Source organism: Ambystoma mexicanum, chromosome 5q (genome assembly GCF_040938575.1).
Source record: "Ambystoma mexicanum isolate Mex_15411 chromosome 5q, UKY_AmexF1_1, whole genome shotgun sequence".
NCBI lineage: Eukaryota > Metazoa > Chordata > Amphibia > Caudata > Ambystomatidae > Ambystoma > Ambystoma mexicanum.
This window is the reverse complement of record NC_090933.1, coordinates 896,925,337-896,943,228: the sequence shown is the minus strand read 5'-3', so window position 1 is coordinate 896,943,228 and position 17,892 is coordinate 896,925,337.

Here is a 17,892-nt window from a genome sequence, read left to right as displayed (position 1 = left end):
TAGTTGGACACCGCGGATATTTAAGCAGTGTTCCGATGGGACACTAAAGACAGAGGAGAGACTGAACCAAAGGGATTAAACCCTGTGCCCCTTCTGTGTTTATGAGATTGGAGCAACGAGTGAATATATTGTGTACCTGAGCGTAGGCAAAATCATGTGACCAAGCTACGAGAGGTAGCGAAACGCGTCATCTTTGCTGACCTCCCACTTTTTGTATGCTGGGCGTGGGTTTGAGCAATATTTTTTAACAATGATGATTGAAGAATAAAATGGACATTTTAAACTACCCACTGTCGCTGGACTGAGATGCTAATTTTTACAAGCTAACTGCTCTTTATTCCCTATTACCAACACAATGAGTGCGGGTCGCCGTTCAACGAGGGATCGGTGGAAACAGTTTGGAATATATTATATATTTATATATTATTATTCCCAACTGCCCCCCAAGGAAATAACGTTAGTTGCTTTGACGTTAAGGTGAGAACTTAACGCAACAAAACCTCTGAAATTCAGCTAAAGGCACCTTAACTTCGCGCCCCCTGTTGCGCAGCCGATGATCACAATGATGACAGCACAAATTACATCACTAATTACATTACAACAGTAACTGGCATTAAGCATGACCTTCAGCCATGGTCAGTGTGCATGGCCATATACATTTTAACACATGAATGGGTACTAGTCATGGCCTTCAGTTATGGAAAGTGGTCACAACCCTCACCCATGTGCACTGAATATTTTAAAACACTAACAGGCTACCAACCATAGATTTTGGCCTTTATCAGTGGATACAGCTTTCAACTGTGTCCACTGTATATTGTATACACTGATCAGGCACTAGCCATGGCCTTTAGCACAATACTGAACAGTGGACACTATCTTTGGCTGTGCCCACTATATATTCTAACATATAAATGGGCCACTAGCCATGGCCTTTGAGCAGTTGGCCTTCGGCCGTGCCCACTGTGTATTATAGAACATTAACCAGCCACTAGCTATGGCCGTGCCCACTGTATATTATATACACTAACCAGCCACGGTCTTCAACACAATAGTAGCCAGTGATCAAGGCCTTTGGCTGTGTACACTGTAGACTCTAACATATTTAGGTCACTAGATATGGGCTTTAGCCATGGCCACTGACTACAGCTTTCAACGTTGCCCACTGTATATTTTGAAACAGTATTAGGCAACTGGGCATGGCTTTAACCATGCACATTGGTATTTTTGAAGGTGTGCGGTCAAAGGGTCGAATACATTGTTTCGAAATACAATAGTTTCGAAACAAAAGGAACAAAAAAAAGCGGAATGCCTTTTTTTTTTAAATGTAATTTTTTTTGTTGCTTTCGTATAGGAAATAAAACCTGGTTTTTACACTAAAAACAGGGGTTTGTGGGGGGACCCCCTCCCAACAAAAACGGGGGAAAAAAACATACATTCGACTTTTTTTCCAGTCCTTTTGGTTCAAAACTATTGCATTCAAATCAATTGCCTTCAACCCTTTCACCTACAACCATTTTTGAACACTAATCGACCACTAGCTATGGCCTTTGGTACTGGCCAGTGACCCCAGCCTTTGTCATGGCCAAGTCCACGGCCAAAATTATTAAGGTAATCAAAGTTTTCATGAGCCAACTTATAAATGGTGTTCTATCCAATTCCATTATTGATGTAATAAGTTATATACAATGTAATTAGTGTTGTCACCAGTGATGGCATCAGTCATGTGATTTGCAATGTCATCAGTGTTCTCATACAACATGTAATTAGTGATGTGATCGGTGATATCATTGTGGTCACAGGCTGCGCACCAGAGGGCGTGAAGTTAAGGTGGCTTTAGCTGAATTTCAGGGGTTTTGTTAAGTTCTCACTTTAATGCCCCTGCAATAAAAGTTTTTTTCCTTGAATTTTGAGTTTTTTTTTTTATTCCATAAATGTTTAGAACGCTTCCAGACCATTAGCATGGTCTTCCGCCATGGTCAGCCTTTGGCCGTGCCACTGTCCATTTTGGGCACAGCCGAACACTACCAAACTACTAGCCATAGCCAGTTGGCATGGCCGCTCTATTTTAAACACTTGCAACCCATCATTCAAAGACGTTCATCAATCACACACTGATTTTGTCCTGTTTTGACAGTGGTATTGTTATGTATAAAAGATTGTAAGCTTTGAGAACTCACAATGTGTTTAGGCAATGCGCAGTGAGATTAAATGATTTGCCATGGACCACACACTTTGGATAAGCAGGGTACTCCAAGCCTCTTGTTTAATGACTGGTCTCTTGGTGGCTGTTGTGATACATTGCACAACCCCAACTAACCACATTCAAGCAGCACGGAAACAGGAAAAAATGACCGGCTGCAAGAATAACATGCCCAGGTGCTTTCTGCACCCATAGCGAAAATCAAAAGCTGGCACCCATGAATATATGCACAGTAAGTGAACATATATCTTAAAGTGAAATGTACAAATGTAGTTCATTAAACCTTCCCCTTAGAAGAAAGTGTGCAAGACAAAATATCATTGGACTTTAAATAAAAAAATAAAAAAAGTAATTAATGCCAGAAAAATAACCTGAGAGAGAAAATCTTCCAATAAATATGCTGGCAAAGTATACAATGTGCTCACCTATTAAACCCAGCAATCTGTAGTGAAATATTCAATGGAAAACAAAATCCCAATACGAAACAAGTGTTTGTGGTCTTGTGGGTAAAGGGTCTGCACTGGGAACACGACAACCAGAGTAAAATCCTGGTAGCAAAATACTTGAGCAAGCTTGCCAACCTCAAAAAAGCCAATCGGTTACATCCGCCCTCCGAAAAAAAGTGATACCGTCCACCTACATGTGTCCTTTACTGGTGAAGCTAAGCAGGGTTCGTCCCAGTTACTGCAGGGATGGGAAACCCATTGCTGCTGTAAAAAGAACTATTTTCTTGTATTATTGACCTGGATGCTACAAATACCAGAATGCAATTCAGCAAAAGGCAAATAAATGTCAGAGTGAAAAACTTTCAAGGACTGACAGTAGCACTGTTTAAAAAAAAATAATTTGGATGCCCATTTCAGTTGCCCATACACGCAGTAACCGGGACTGACCCTGCTTACCTTCAAATCAAGGAAAGGGCTGACCCGTTTCTCAAGTGGTATTGTTACTTTGGCTCATTTATCGGGTAACATGGCCAGAGGCGGCAGGCACGCTCCTCACTTTGAAGCTAAGCAGGGTCTATCCTGATTACTGCATGGATGGGAGACATGAATGGCAATCGTCACTATAGCTGTCAGAATATTTAAAAAGAAATTATATATATCTGTGGGCATGGAACTACTCTTTCCCGCGGCTATCCGTAGCCATTTGTAGTCCAGAATATATCCAGTGAATATTGGAAAAAGGGCCAAAAATAATGCTTTCCAGGACCTCACCAAGTGCCCCCCTCATCTGTGCCAGCTCCCCCCAGTCACCAGATGGCTTGCTCTTCTCCCCTGCCCTGCCCTCTCCCACCCCACAACACACACTGGTTTCTGTGACAGTTTGCTTTGAGAGGTCGGCTATTCGAGGCTACAGAAAGCTTTGTGTTGCAAACTCAGTCCCTAGACCCTCTCCAACTCCCAAATGTAACTTGGTGTCTTCTAGCCAGACCCCCACCTCTAGCCTGATGGCATTTGCATGTTTGACCTGCAAATGGCTTTTTTCCGGTGTTTCATTTGCCCATATCCTATGCGGTTATCTCTTGCTTCGAGAGAAAAACAAGACGGAGGCTGTATAATTTCTAAAAAACACCCGGTTTTGGGTAAAACCCAGATATATAGCTATCTATTTTTGAGAAGGGGACACCCCCTTCTCTGTCAAATATTTAAATAACTACTGCACGGAATAACCCCAAACCAGGCATGGATCGCCAATCAATGCTTCGTGCCCAAGTTGTTTTCGAACCTGGTCCAAATCCGTCCAGTGACAAAAATTGACCTTGTCTGTCTATGGGAAAAGTAATGGGAAGTAGGCAGCACTTTGAGAGAAAAGAAATGTGTCATCTTCTTAAAAATGTTTGTATTTTTTAACAAATCTTTCTGAAACTTTGCAGTCTGGGGGTTCCGCAAGTCCTTAATCACTTTGTGAATATTGTCAAATCTGTTACTTGAATCAAAAGTTAGTAACGATAGAATTTTGAGGGGTTCCTATGGGAGTCTGCCTCACTTTAAGTACCACCCTATAATCTATATATTATCTATTGCAGAGTCCGAGGTAGCGGCACTGTAGTTATGGTTAAGTTGCTCAACTTCTAGAAAGAGCACTTTTTGGGCGGTTTATAACTTTACCTCCACCTTGACGAATCCTCACCAAAAGTTGCAATTGGGACCCAAAATGTTTTAAATCCTCAGACACAATGGAGAAAAATAATTTGTTCATGCCTACAGCCCAAACCGCTGGACGGATTTGCACCAAACCTGCGTGAGGAGCAGTGGGCTTGGTCCCAGTCAGCGTCATTTCGCAAATTTGGTGTAAATCCGTCCAGTCGTTTCTTAAAAAATGGCCAAAAAGTAGTTACATGGAATTAGTGATTTCTGGGTGCAGTCCGTGGACTAATTTCCTGATTCGGAATCCGTGGACACCCCCTGAACCAATGAGAGAGCAGCGTGACGTTCGAGGACATCATAAGCGCCCGCGCTGATTGGTCAATTAACATGAGGTGCGTCAACACTTTTCAAACGGACGCCATGTTGGATTCACGAACAGCGTCCATAGTTCGTGGACATAGCTGTCAAAACATATTAAAACACAACATTGAACTTGTCAAACAAATGAAACAATCTCTGTGGAGGTGATGAGGATGGGAGCGGATATGACCATAAAAAGCCTAAAGTCGGGCGTTTTTTCTTCTACCAAGTCCACGAACATCTCAGATGTTCGGGGACATCCATGCATATTTCTGCATTACAGGGTTGGCGAAAAGCAATTTCTGGATTGCTTATAACTTTGGCTCCACTCAATGAAACTGCATGAAGTTTTGCAATATCAGATTAGACCTAAGCCTGAATGATTCTGCAAACTTTAGTGCGGTTTCGCCAAGAGAGGGCAACTTGGAGGGGGGTCCCAAAATATTTTAAATGCTTGTACATTTGGTGCCATTTGACAAATCTGCACAAATGTTTGCAAAAAGATCTTGTATTTGTATTTTATTTGGTTTTATATAGCGTCTTAAACCAAAGCGCTGAACATAAGAACAAGCACAGTATAATGAAAATGAAATTACCATTTAAAACACATGATCTTAGACCCAGATTTGGATGCCTTTGCAAAGATTGGTGGGATTTTGTCAAGAGGGGCAAAATTAGAGGGGGGTCTCAACGTTTTTGGATGGCTTATAACTTTGTTGCTGTTTGACGAATCTGCAAAAAGGTTTTCAGAAAGATTATACATCCAACCTTGAATGTTTGTGCAACGTCTGAATGGATTTTTTCAAGTGGGGGCTAAGTTATAAGACTATTTTTGTGTGCACATTTTGACACTTTTCAAACAATAAAAAATGGATGGATTTGCAGCAAACTCGTACAAGGAGACAGGACCCGAAAGCTTGGTTTTCAAAATGTGTCCATGTTTTATTTTTGGAAAAGTGCCACAATGTAGGAACAAAACAAATTGATATTCCTTGGTGACTGAGGTATAGCCTACGGCCATGGGCAGGTGCCAGATTATCCAGGTCATGGTCAAAGGCCATTGCCCGGACAATCTGGCTACTGGCCATGACCACGAGGAACCAGCAATGGGTTAAAGTGGGCATGGCCACCAGGGACCGGCTAGGTGGTCATATTTTTCAAAAATCGGGATAGGCTTGAATGGGAAAAAAAATCTGCTTGTGGCTACATCCCGAAGTGCTGGACAGGATTGCAGCAAACATTTGCAAGGAGCATCATCAAGGACCTCAAAGCATGGTTTTGCAAATCTGTCCTGTGTTTTACTTTTTTGAAAATGTCAAAAAGTAAGTACAAAAACTAGTGCTATAACTTTGCTGCCTGGGCATTGGACCTAGCCCTCGGCAAGCACCCATGCCTACTCAGATTTACTTATTGGGGCATGCAGCATGAGCCCTAGATTTAAATGGGGAAAAAAGTTGCTTGCAGCTACAGCCAGACACGCTGGACAGGATTGCAGCAAACTTTTGTGAGGAGTATCCTCAAGGACCCAAAAGCATGCTTTTGCAAATTTGTCTTGTGTTTTACTTTTTTGAAAGCGTCAAAAAGGAAGTAGAACAAGTTACTTTCTTACCTGGTAACGTTCTTTCGATGGGATGGTCCGACGACGTATTCCATATCTATGACATGTAATCACCACAGCTGTGCTGCTTCGGAAACTTTTTTCGGCGTCTGCATCCTGCGTCGATGACGTCGATGCGCCGTCGTCGAGGACCTCCTCCGACGTCATCCGATGTGATAAGTAGGACGCACGACGCCCGTAGCCTCAGTTGTAGTTTTTTCCCCCAGAACGTGTGACATTAGTCAACTGCCAGTCAGACACAAAGCCTTGCGGAACGTAAGCTGCAATCGCAAAAGAAATTCTGCAGCGGGGAAGGCAGGGCGGGAGCGATATGGAATACGTCGTCGGACCATCCCATCGAAAGAACGTTACCAGGTAAGAAAGTAACTTGTTCATCGAGGGGATTGGGTCCTCCGACGTATTCCATATCTATGACAGACTCCCAAAGCAGTACCAGAGCAAGGAGGAGGGAAAGAATTTAGAATCAAAATTTAGAATAGCCAATCAAATAGCAGAGCAAAGGACTGCCTTGCCAAAGGCCAGATCCTGTCCTCGGATGGAATCGAGGCAATAGTGACGTACAAATGTATGTACTGAAGCCCGGTGGCTGCATCACAGATGTTGCGAATAGGAACACCCCTCTGCAGGGCAGTAGATGCAGCCATACCCCTGGTAGAATGGGCCCGCAAGCCAGCCGGTGGGTCCTTACCCGCCAAGCGGTAACACTCCGAGATGGCCAAAATAATCCAGCGAGACAAAGTCTGTTTCGTCACAGCTTGCCCCAAACGCTTTCCAGCGTAACCAATAAAGAGTTGATCGTCCACTCTGACCCGGGACATGCGTGAAACATAAAAGCTTAAAGCTCTCCTAGGATCAAGCCTTTGGAGCCTCTCCTCTTCCTTACCAGGATGCGGAGGAGGATAGAATGCCGGAAGAACAACCTTCTGGGCCAAATGAAATTCCGTCACTACCTTCGGAAGAAAAGAAGGACGAACTCTAAGGACAACCCTGTCCTTGTGAAATACAGTGAAGGGTGGCTTAACTGAAAGTGCCTGTAACTCACTCACTCTGCGAGCGGAAGTAACCGCAACTAAAAACATAGTTTTCAGAGTTAACAGTCTCAAAGGGCAAGAATGTAAAGGCTCAAACGGAGCACCCATAAGAAACTTAAGAACAAGGTTTAAATCCCAACCGGGCACCAGGAAAGGTTACGGAGGAAACACATTAGTGAGCCCTTTCAGAAACTGTGAAATTAAAGGGATTTTAAAGTAAGAACACTCTTCAGACGAGCGCTTAAAGATGGACAGCGCCGCCAGGTAACCTTTAATGGTACCCACTTGCAAGCCCCTGTGGGCCAAAGAAAGTAAAAAGGACAGAACCATGGGGATGTCACATGCAAAAGGATCCACATTCTGAACTCTGCACCAGTCGCAGAACTTACGCCAACGGCAACGGTACAGAGACTTTGTTGCTGGCCTTCGGGCCGAAAGCAACACCTCCATCACGTCTTCAGGGAGGTCCCAATCCTTATACTTCAACCTTTCAGAAGCCAAGCGTGAAAGTTGAGGGATCTGACCTCTGGATGGAGAACCTGACCCCCCTCCCGTGAGAGCAGATCGTCTCGGTAGGGAAGACGACGTGGAGGGCAGATGGACAAGTCGATCCTCCGAGCCCACGCCGGAGCAATGAGGATCATCCGGGAACCAAACTTCCGTAACCTATGCAGCACTTGCGGGATGACGGGGACTGGAGGAAACGCGAACAGCAGCGGGAATGACCACTCCACCACGAACGCGTCTCCTAAGGCTCCTTTTGGAGGAAATTCCCGCGAGCAAAATCTTTCGCACTTCCGGTTGACACTGGAGGCGAAGAGATCCACTTGAGGGGTCCCCCAAAGGGCGAAGATCACCAGGAGAATCTCCTGAGCCAACTCCCACTCGTGAGAGATCGCGCTCTGCCTGCTCAGAGCGTCCGCCGTCACGTTTTCGTCTCCAGCCAGATGAACTGCCGGGATCGAAACTTCCTGCTGGATGGCCCAGAACTCGAGCTGCATCGCCTCCCTGCACAGAGGAAGTGACCCTGCCCCCCCCCCCCCCCCCCCTTTTTGTTGATGTAGTGCATGGCCACTGTGTTGTCCGTCAGGATCAGGACACTCTTTCCTCGCACAGTCAGCAGAAAAGCCTTCAGGGCTAGCCTGACGGCCCTCCGCTCCAACAGATTGAAATGGAGTCTGGACTCCGACAGAGACCAACGACCGCTGACTGTCAGCCCGTTGGCATGAGCTCCCCATCCCGTGAGGGATGCATCAGTCACGATCGTCAACTCCGGCCAGGGAAGCCAAAATGGAGCCCCCTTCATCAAGTTGCCTTCGACGGCCCACCACAGAAGGTCCCGGGCGACCGAGGGCGGCACCTGAACCGGGTCCGACATCCTGCCGGAGGACTGCGACCATTGCGTCTTGAGTGCCCACTGCAAAGATCTCATCCGCAGGCGAGCCTCTGGCACCAGAAGAATGCAGGATGCCATGAGGCCGAGCAACCTCAAGAACTCGAACGCTGGGAGCATCTGGGCATGCTGAAACTTGTGCACTATCTGCTGAATGTGAAGAGCCCTCACCTGGGGAGGAAAACACTGCCCCAGGGAAGTGTCGAGCAATGCTCCGATGTACTGGAGCCGCTGTGTTGGCGTCAAATGGGACTTCTTTAAATTGAGGGAGAAGCCCAGCCTGTGAAGGGAGTGCCAGGTGACGGACAGATGATCCAGGACTTGCTCGGGAGAGCTCCCCCTGATCAACCAATCGTCCAGGTAGGGGTAGACGTGAATCCCCCCTTGCCTGAGATACGCTGCCACCACCACCATGAGCTTGGTGAAAACCCTCGGGGCGGAGATCAATCCGAACGGCAGGACCCGAAACTGAAAGTGCGAGTGGCCAACCGCGAACCTCAGGTACTTCTTGTGCTTGGGATGGATCGGCACATGGAAGTAAGCATCCTTGAGGTCGAGTGACACCAACCAGTCCTGAAGCTGAAGGGCCTGGAGGACTTGAGAGAGAGTAACCATCTTGAACTTGTCCTTCCTGAGGAGTTTGTTCAAACCGCGCAAGTCCATGATGGGTCTCAATCCCCTGTCTTTCTTCGAAATCAAAAAATAAGGGGAATACCATCCCTTGTTCCTCTCCGCTACAGGCACCAGTTCTATGGCGCCTTTCTCCAGCAGGGCTTGAATTTCCTGCACAAGGAGCGGATCCGGACTCTGCAAAGAGAGGTTCCCCGGTTGATTGTCGCGAGGCCTGTGCCGAAAGGGAAGACAGTAGCCGTGGGTTATGATCTCCAGAACCCACACATCTGAAGTAATGGCTTGCCACTCTACAAGATGCTGCGCCAGCCTTCCCCCAACCGGCGAACCATGGGACATGGCCTCATGACTGAGTGGGAGCGGCTGCGGCATTACCTGAGGGCAAAGATGCAACTGCCCGAGCGGCCTTGGCACCACGGGTACCCTGTCGTCCACCTCTGGTACCCCTGCGCTGGCCTCTTTGACTTCCAGCTCCTCTCGCTTTACTGAAGGACGAGTAATAGCGAAAGGAACCACCCCTCCACTGCTGTCCCCTAGGACGAAAAGGCGGAGGTTGGCGAACTGCAGCGCCCAACAACTTCGATGCAGCTTTTGAGGTCTGCAACCTCTCAAGGCTCTCGTCAGCCTTGCTGCCAAAAAGGTGTTCACCGTCAAAGGGCATGTTGAGGAGCAAACCCCGACTTCCGCAACCACGCAAACCTGCGTATCACGGTGCTCGCCGCCATGGACCTACTGTGCATTCAGCTAAATCCAAACCCGACTGAACGGACTCACACATGGCATCCTTACCATCCTGGACCATAGCAAGGAAACCATCCCGTTCGTCCCCTTCGGGAATATGTTCAGCCGCTAACGCAACACAGTTCCACAGAGTGTGTGTGAAACGAGACAAGGCACAAATGGAGTTGGCCGCCTGAAGTGCCATACCACCAGAAGAAAACACTTGCTTCGCCCAGCCATCAAAACGTTTGTCGTCCCCATCAGGAGGGATGGTAGGGTACGACGCCTGCTTTGCCGGGGCCGTGGCCGCCTGCACCACCAAACTCTCCGGAGTGGGGTGCCTGGTCAAGTAGCAGGGGTCGCTACTGGCTGGACGGTATTTTCGCGACAAGGATCTGCCCACCGCCAGGAGACTCTCCGGAGTAGTCCAAGCCGCCGCCACCCTTCTCTGTAAAGCCATATGGAACGGCAGTACCGGGTCATTTGGGGGACCAACATGAAGGATGTCCGTTAAATCATCCTGCACAAACTCCCCTGGGGGAGCAGACCATCCCAAGTACTCAGAAACCCTAGCCATAAGGCGCAGGTACGAGGAATCGGCATGAGAGCCAGGCTCAGGCCTACAAAACTCCACCTCCGGAGAGGTGTCCAGTCCAATGGCATCATGCAGTGACTGCCTCAAATCGTCAAACTGACTATGGCTCGAGACAAATTCATCTGGAACCTGACTAGGAACCAGGCCATCAGAATCCTCATCCGCCTCTGAAATGTATTCCAGGTGGCGAGAAGAAGGCACCCGAGAGTGCTTGCTCTTAACCAGAGCCTTCCTAGGGGGTTCCACCGTGCCACGGGGTACCTCCGACATGAAAGGCGTCGATGGCGTCGAGCGAATCGGCGCCGGCGTCGAGAGAACAGGCATCGGCGTCGACGAAATCGGCGTCGCCGTCAGATGCAGCGCCGCCAGCATCGGCGGCGTCGACACAGCCCTCGAAGCCGGAGCCCCGAGCGTGTCCTTCGACGAGCTGAGCTTCGACGGCTTCGACGACTTCCTCGGAGCCGGAGCCTCGAGAAAGCCTGCCGACGCCCTCGACGCCTCAGACGTCGATGTCTTCCTCGAAGACCTCACAGGTGCACACGGTCTCGAACGCGTTGAGGACCGGGAGCTGGAAGGGGTACGTCGAGAACGAGTCTCCTTGTCCGAACGGGACCTCTCCCGTGACTCGTGCCGACCAGTCTTGCGAGCGGTGTCTCTCGACCTCTCACGACCGACCCCACTTGGGGGCGCGGACGGCTTAGTACCCTGCGACTCGAGAATCGCCAGCATTTTCTTCACGAAGGAAGCCCATTCCTCCGGCATCGCACGGCTGGTGGGGTAAGCGACGTGCCGGGCAGAGTCCTCCGAAGAGGACCTGGAAGACGACCGTGTCGGCGCTTCCGAGAATGCCTCGAAGAGGCTGAGGAGTGGCGAGACCGACTCCTAGAAGGAGACCCACGAGACTTCCAACGATGACGCGGAGAGTCACCCCTCGAATCATCCGTCGAAAGCCCCGCAGACTTCGACTTCCGGGGCTTGGACACCCGACCTACCGACAACTTCTTCTTACGTTCGCATAAGGCTTTGGACATGAGCGACTGGCAGTCGATACAGTCATCCGTGTCGTGGGCCTCCCCGAGGCACCAGAGGCAGGCGTCGTGCGAGTCCGTCACCGACATCTTGGACCCACACTCCCCGCACTTCTTGAAGCCCGGACGCGGGGTCGAAGACGAAGTAGAAGACATCTTCACAAAAATGAACAGGTTCGAAGAACCGAGAAGGACAGAACTCCAAAGAGTCGAGGCGTTAACCGAGATTCACGAAGCACCACGTTCGTGGAAAAAACAGAACTGAGGCTACGGGCGTCGTGCGTCCTACTTATCACATCGGATGACGTTGGACGTCGGAGGAGGTCCTCGACGACGGCGCATCGACGCAGGACGCAGACGCCGAAAAAAGTTTCCTAAGCAGCACAGCTGTGGTGATTACATGTCATAGATATGGAATACGTCAGAGGACCCAATCCCCTCGAACAAAAATTATAACTCTGCTGCCTGGGCAGCGGGCCTGGCCCTCAGCAAGGACAAATGTCTACTCTAATTTGCCTATTGAGGAATGTGGCATGGCCGAAACCCACACCCCATGGATTGTGGAGGCTGGCCATGGCTGTAAGCCATGAGCACTGGCCATTGGTCACATTATGAGGGTATAGTGGACACTGAACTAGATGCAGTGGATAACAGGGGTGGTTTGGTGGGACTGGGGTCATGATCGAGCCTCATGCCCAACGCAATTCAACCATGACCTGCATCCCCAGCATGCACTGCTGATAACGATACACATCAGTACGCGTTGCAAAAAATATATTTGTTAAAGGAGGTTTACAGTTCTTTCATATATGTTAGTTAAAGGGACGTCATGGTTACAAGTAAAACTGGAAACCCTGAGAAATTCGCCAGTTATGGTAAGCTAAACAACCAACTCGCGTCGTCCCCACCAAGTCTGGAAAACACTGCAGCAGCAAGGGGCCCAAAACAGATCTTCAACTGGGATGTGTATGATAGATGTGACCGGGGTTTATGTGCAGGTAGTGGGGGCTTGCAAAATCTGTTGTGTGCCACAGGCAGTCGGGGATGTAGGGCAGGCTCATCAGAGGGAAGAGGTGGGGCTCAGTGGTTCTTCCTGCGGTGGTCCCTCTCGTTTGGGAGAGCTGCACAGTGAGCCCGAGAAAGGTGCTAATCAGCTGTGCGGGGCCCCTCCTGACAGCAGGGAATCATGCTGGTACATGCATCCCAGTCCACGGCTGTGAAACGCTGTGTGGCGCACCCCTAGCAGGGTGCTGCATTAAAGGCAGAAGTATGTCCTGGACTGTGGTAGCGATTACGGCATCCCTCTTGCAAACGGAGTGCCACAGACATGATTGAGGCAGGATCAACCAGGTACTATTTTAATAATGAGGTGCAGCACAGTACACCTGCTTGGCCCTCAACACACAAGCCTCACAGAAAGCCACCCTTTTTGGCAGGAGAGGGTTAAACATAACCCGCTATTAACTGGGATAATAGCGAATATGCATACGATTCCACATGAGCTCGCTTCTAGACTAGATATTTTGTAATTCCTACATGAGATAGAGGATCTGGACTGTTTTGCCCCATAAACAAAGAAAATGCAGAAGTGTTTGATAAAAAGAAAGCCGAAGTTACTTCTACTGCCCCACCAATTAAGCGGAAGGGGCAGTGATTCAGTGAAGCCAGGTGTACGCACTAAAATGGAAAGAAGAAGGAACAAGTTACTTACCTTTAACTGTTGTTTTCCAGCATGGGTCTGGCATGGATTCACATGCTCATGAATATTCCCCGTCGTCAGGCCGGGAATCCTCGGTGTAGAAAAAATCAGTATCAGTTTCGTTTCTGATCTGTCTTTCTCAGTAGTAACCAATCACTGATCTCTGGGTCATACTGCCCCCAGCCAATGACTGCCCTCTCCCTAAGCCCCGCCCCCGGCAGCCATCCTCAGATTTGGTAGCACGTGAAGTGGCAGTATGACCAAGTGAAGAGCCGCAGAGGGGTAGGCGGGAGGGTTCGCATGTGAATCCATGCCAGACACATGCTGGAGAACAACAGTTACAGCTAAGTAACTTGTTCCTTCTCCAGCATGGGGTCTGGCATGGATTCACATGCTCATGAATATAAGAATACATAGCAGTATACACATGCACAACCACGGGAGGTGGCAAAAGGCTCAATATCAAGCAATACAACAACTCAACATTAAGCAACTCTTACCTCCTCATCAGGCTCACCTTAGGCGAACAGGTTGCAGCACTGCCTGGCCGACTCTGGACTCCTCCCTGGAATCCCGGTCGACGCAGTAGAATCTCGTGAAGGTATGCGTCGACCTCCACGTAGCAGCCCTGCAGATGTCTAGCAGGGGCACACCAGACAGGAACGCCATAGTAGCAGCGATCGCTCTGGTCGAATGGGCCCTCGGACGGCCTGGCAACGGTCGGTTTGCCAACCGGTGACAGTGCATGATGCAGCCGGAGAGCCATCTGGAAATGGAAGTCTTCGAGAGAGCCTTCCCTTGATTCACAGGTCCAAAGTTCACAAACAGCTGTGATGTCTTCCGAAAACTCTTCGTGCGGTCCACGTAGAACTTCAGCGCTGTAGCTACATCCAGCGAGTGCAGAGTCCTCTCAGCCGGCGACGAAGGCGATGGGAAGAAAACTGGCAACACCAAGGGCTCGTTGGGGTGGAAGTCCGACGGCACCTTGGGCATGAAGGAGGGGTGCGTCCTTAGCACCACCCTCGTGTTGTGAAAAGTCAAGTATGGAGGTTTGCAAGACAGGGCCTGGATCTCTCCCACTCGTCGTGCAGAGGTGATGGCCACGAGGAATGCTGTCTTCCACAACAGAAACTTCAACGGCACTGAATACATAGGCTCGAATGGGGCCCCCATGAGCCTAGTCAGCACCACGTTGAGCTCCCACGCCGGGGCAGGGGCCTTCACCGGCGGGAATGATCGGAACAGTCCTTTCATAAATTCCTTCACTAGTCGATGATACCACAAGGACGCCCGTCCTGTAGTTCTGATGTAACGTGAGACGGCAGCCAGATGTACCTTGATGGAAGCGTGAGATAGGCCGGACAAGGACAATAGGTACGGCAATACTTGAGGGGCCGTAATCCGCAGAGGGTTAATCTTCTGTGCACGGCACCAGACAGAGAACCTCTTCCATTTGTGTCCGTAGCACTTGAGGGTTGAGGATGCCCTGGCCTTCGCGAGAACCTCTGAGCAGTCGGCCGGGATGTCGTATCCTCCAAACTCTAGTGCTGCAGGAGCCAGGCCTGCAAGTTCAGCGACTCTGGTTCGTGATGAAGAATGGCACTTCCTTCTCTGGAGAGAAGATCCACGTCCGTCGGCAGCTTGACTGGTGTGGACGCTGACAAGTCCAGAAGGTCCGGGAACCAGATCTGCCTCGGCCACGCCGGTGCGACGAGGATCATCCTGCACCGGGACCTCTTGAGCTGGTTGACGAGCCGGAGTAGCAATGGCAACGGTGGGAATGCATAAAGGAACAGGCCGTCCCATCGCCCATGATCCTCGGTTGGGGAAACCTGCTGGGGAACCTCCGGCACTTGGAGTTCGCCGCCGTCGCAAAGAGATCGATCTGTGGTTTGCCCCATCGTCGGAAGAGTCGTTCCACTTGATCCTGGCGCAGTTCCCACTCGTGGCACGAGCGCAGCTCTCTGCTGAGTGAGTCGGCGATGGTGTTATTTATCCCTGCCAGATGAAAGGGTACCAGAAACATCCCTTGGGCGATGGCCCAATGCCACAGATCATGCGGTTCCTTGGATAGGGCAGGGGATATGGTTCCGCCCTGCTTCCGAATGTAAAACATCATGGTGGTGTTGTCGGTGAAGATCCTCATCACCTTGCCCTTGAGGGACGGAAGGAAGGACCTGAGGGTCCAGAACACTGCACGGAGCTCCAAGATGTTGATGTGGAGAGTCTTCTCCTCCGGGAGTCAAAGGCCTCTCGCGTGGAGACCCCCGGTGTGCGCTCCCCAACCTTCCAGGGAGGCATCCGTCGTCACCGTCACCTGGTGGGCCAGGGCTAGGAAACCTGTTCCCGCCGTCAGATGAGAGCGGACACCCCACCATCGTATCGCCTGACGGAACGCTTCGTCGAGCGGGATCCTGTCCTCGAAGCTGCCAGTCGTCTGGATCCAGTGGGCGTCGAGGAATTCTTGCAAGGGACGCATCCGAAGTCTGCAGTAGCGCACCAGATAAATGCAGGAGGACATCATTCCGAGGAGGGACTTGATAGACCTCACTCTGGCCACGTCCGTGGCACCTTTCCTAGGATGGTGAGGCCCGCTGCGCCACTGTGTCGAGCTGTGCTCCCAGAAACAGGGCGACTTGCGACGGGACCAGGTGTGATTTTGGAAAGTTGATGGAGAACCCCAGGTCCGTGAGCAGCTGGACGGTCTTCGCAGTGTGTTCCACGGTGAGCTCCCTTGTCCTTGCCCATTTGAGCCAGTCGTCCAGGTAGGGGTAGATGTGGATCCCCTGCAGGCGCAGCCGCAACGCCACCGGTGCTAGCCTCTTGATGAACACCATGGGTGCCGATTTTAATACGAAGGGGAGTGCCTTGATCTGGTAGTGCCGCCCTTTGACCACGAACCTGAGGAACTTTCGGTGTCTCTTTAGAATAAGGATGTGGAAGTATGCATCCTCCAAGTCCAACGATGACAGGAAATCGCCCTCCTCCAGCTGTCCCAGCACGTGCTGGAGGGTGACCATCCAGAACTTCTGTGCCTTGATGTATTTGTTTAGTCGTCGCAGGTCCAGGATGGGACGCCATCCTCCTGTCTTCTTCTTTACGAGGAAGTATCTTGAGAAAACTCCAGAGCCCCAAAGCCTCTTTGGGACAAGCTCGATGGCACCTTTCCTGAGCATCGCCCTTACTTCCAACAGCAGTTGAGGGACGTGATTTTCCTTCCTGGCCACGGGAGGAATGCGGGGGCACCTCTTCTGGAACTCGAGGGCATGCCCCAGGGCCAGGGCGTCCAGCACCCAACGGTCGGTGGAGATGGACTCCCACACGCCGACGAACTTCGTCAGCCGGCCTCCCACCGGGGTGTTTCGGCGGGGGCCCGACCCGACGGTCGGTTCAATCTTGCTTGGAGGCCGCTTTGCCTCGACCACCTTGGCGACGACAGCGGGATCCACCTGACTTGCCGCGTCCCCTGTAGGCCTCCTGCGACGAAGATCTTGCCGCTTGACGGTACGTAGAGGAGCTGCTGCCGGCTCCCTTGGAGGCACCCTGTCTGCCTCCAGAGCTCCGAAAGGACGGCCGTCGCTGTTAGAGCAGACCCAGTGCACGGGCCGTCTCCGTCTTGATCGCCTGAAGGGACTCATCAACTGCCTTGCCAAAAAGGTTGTTCCCATCGAAGGGCATGTCCAAAACCTTGGTCTGTATGTCCTGGGGGAAATCCGTCGCCTTGAGCCATCCTCCTCGTCTCAGGCAAACGCTGTTGCCCAACTGACGGAAACCGGTGTCGGCGATGTCCGTAGCCACCGTAATGGCGTGGTCCGAGGCAATCTCACCTTCCTGTAAGATTTCCAGGGCCTCAGCCCTCTTGGCGTCTGGAAGGAAGTCCAACAGAGGGGCGATCTTGAACCACAACTCCCTGTCGTAGCGGGCTACGATGGCCAGGGCGTTGGCCGCCTTGATGGTCGTCGCTGCAGATGAGATGACCCGTCGTCCCATCGCATCCAGCTTCCTACCCTCGCCGTCCGGCGGGGAGGTTGAAGTCGAGGCTGATGCCCCCCCCCCCGCTTTCTTCTTGGCCGCCGCCGAAATGACCGAATCCGGGGTAGGTTGCGCCCTAAGGCACAAGGGGGCAGAGTCGGGGACCCGGTACTTCTTCTCGTACTGGTCCCTCTTCGCAGGAGCCGTGGCAGGGTTCTTGACGAGGGCGAGCCCCTCATCCCAGATGTCATCAAGAAGCGGTACGGCGAGGACCGTCTTCCTTTTAGCCTCGCGCCGTTGGAAAAGGAACCCTTCCTTCTTCTTTTCTTCGGGGCAGAGCTGGAAGAGCTCGGATGCCCTGGAAATCATAGCATGGAAGGATCCAATCTCGTCGGGCGGGGACGCCCGGGCAGGGGGCGACAAAGGGACACGTCCCGTCGTCGCCTCCGTCGTCATCCGTACCCGTCGTAGTCGTGTCCATGCCTGTATCATCCCTGTGGGTAGTGGACCGGGGGGAAGGCAGAGAAGGCCGCAGAGGTGGGAGAGGAGGCCT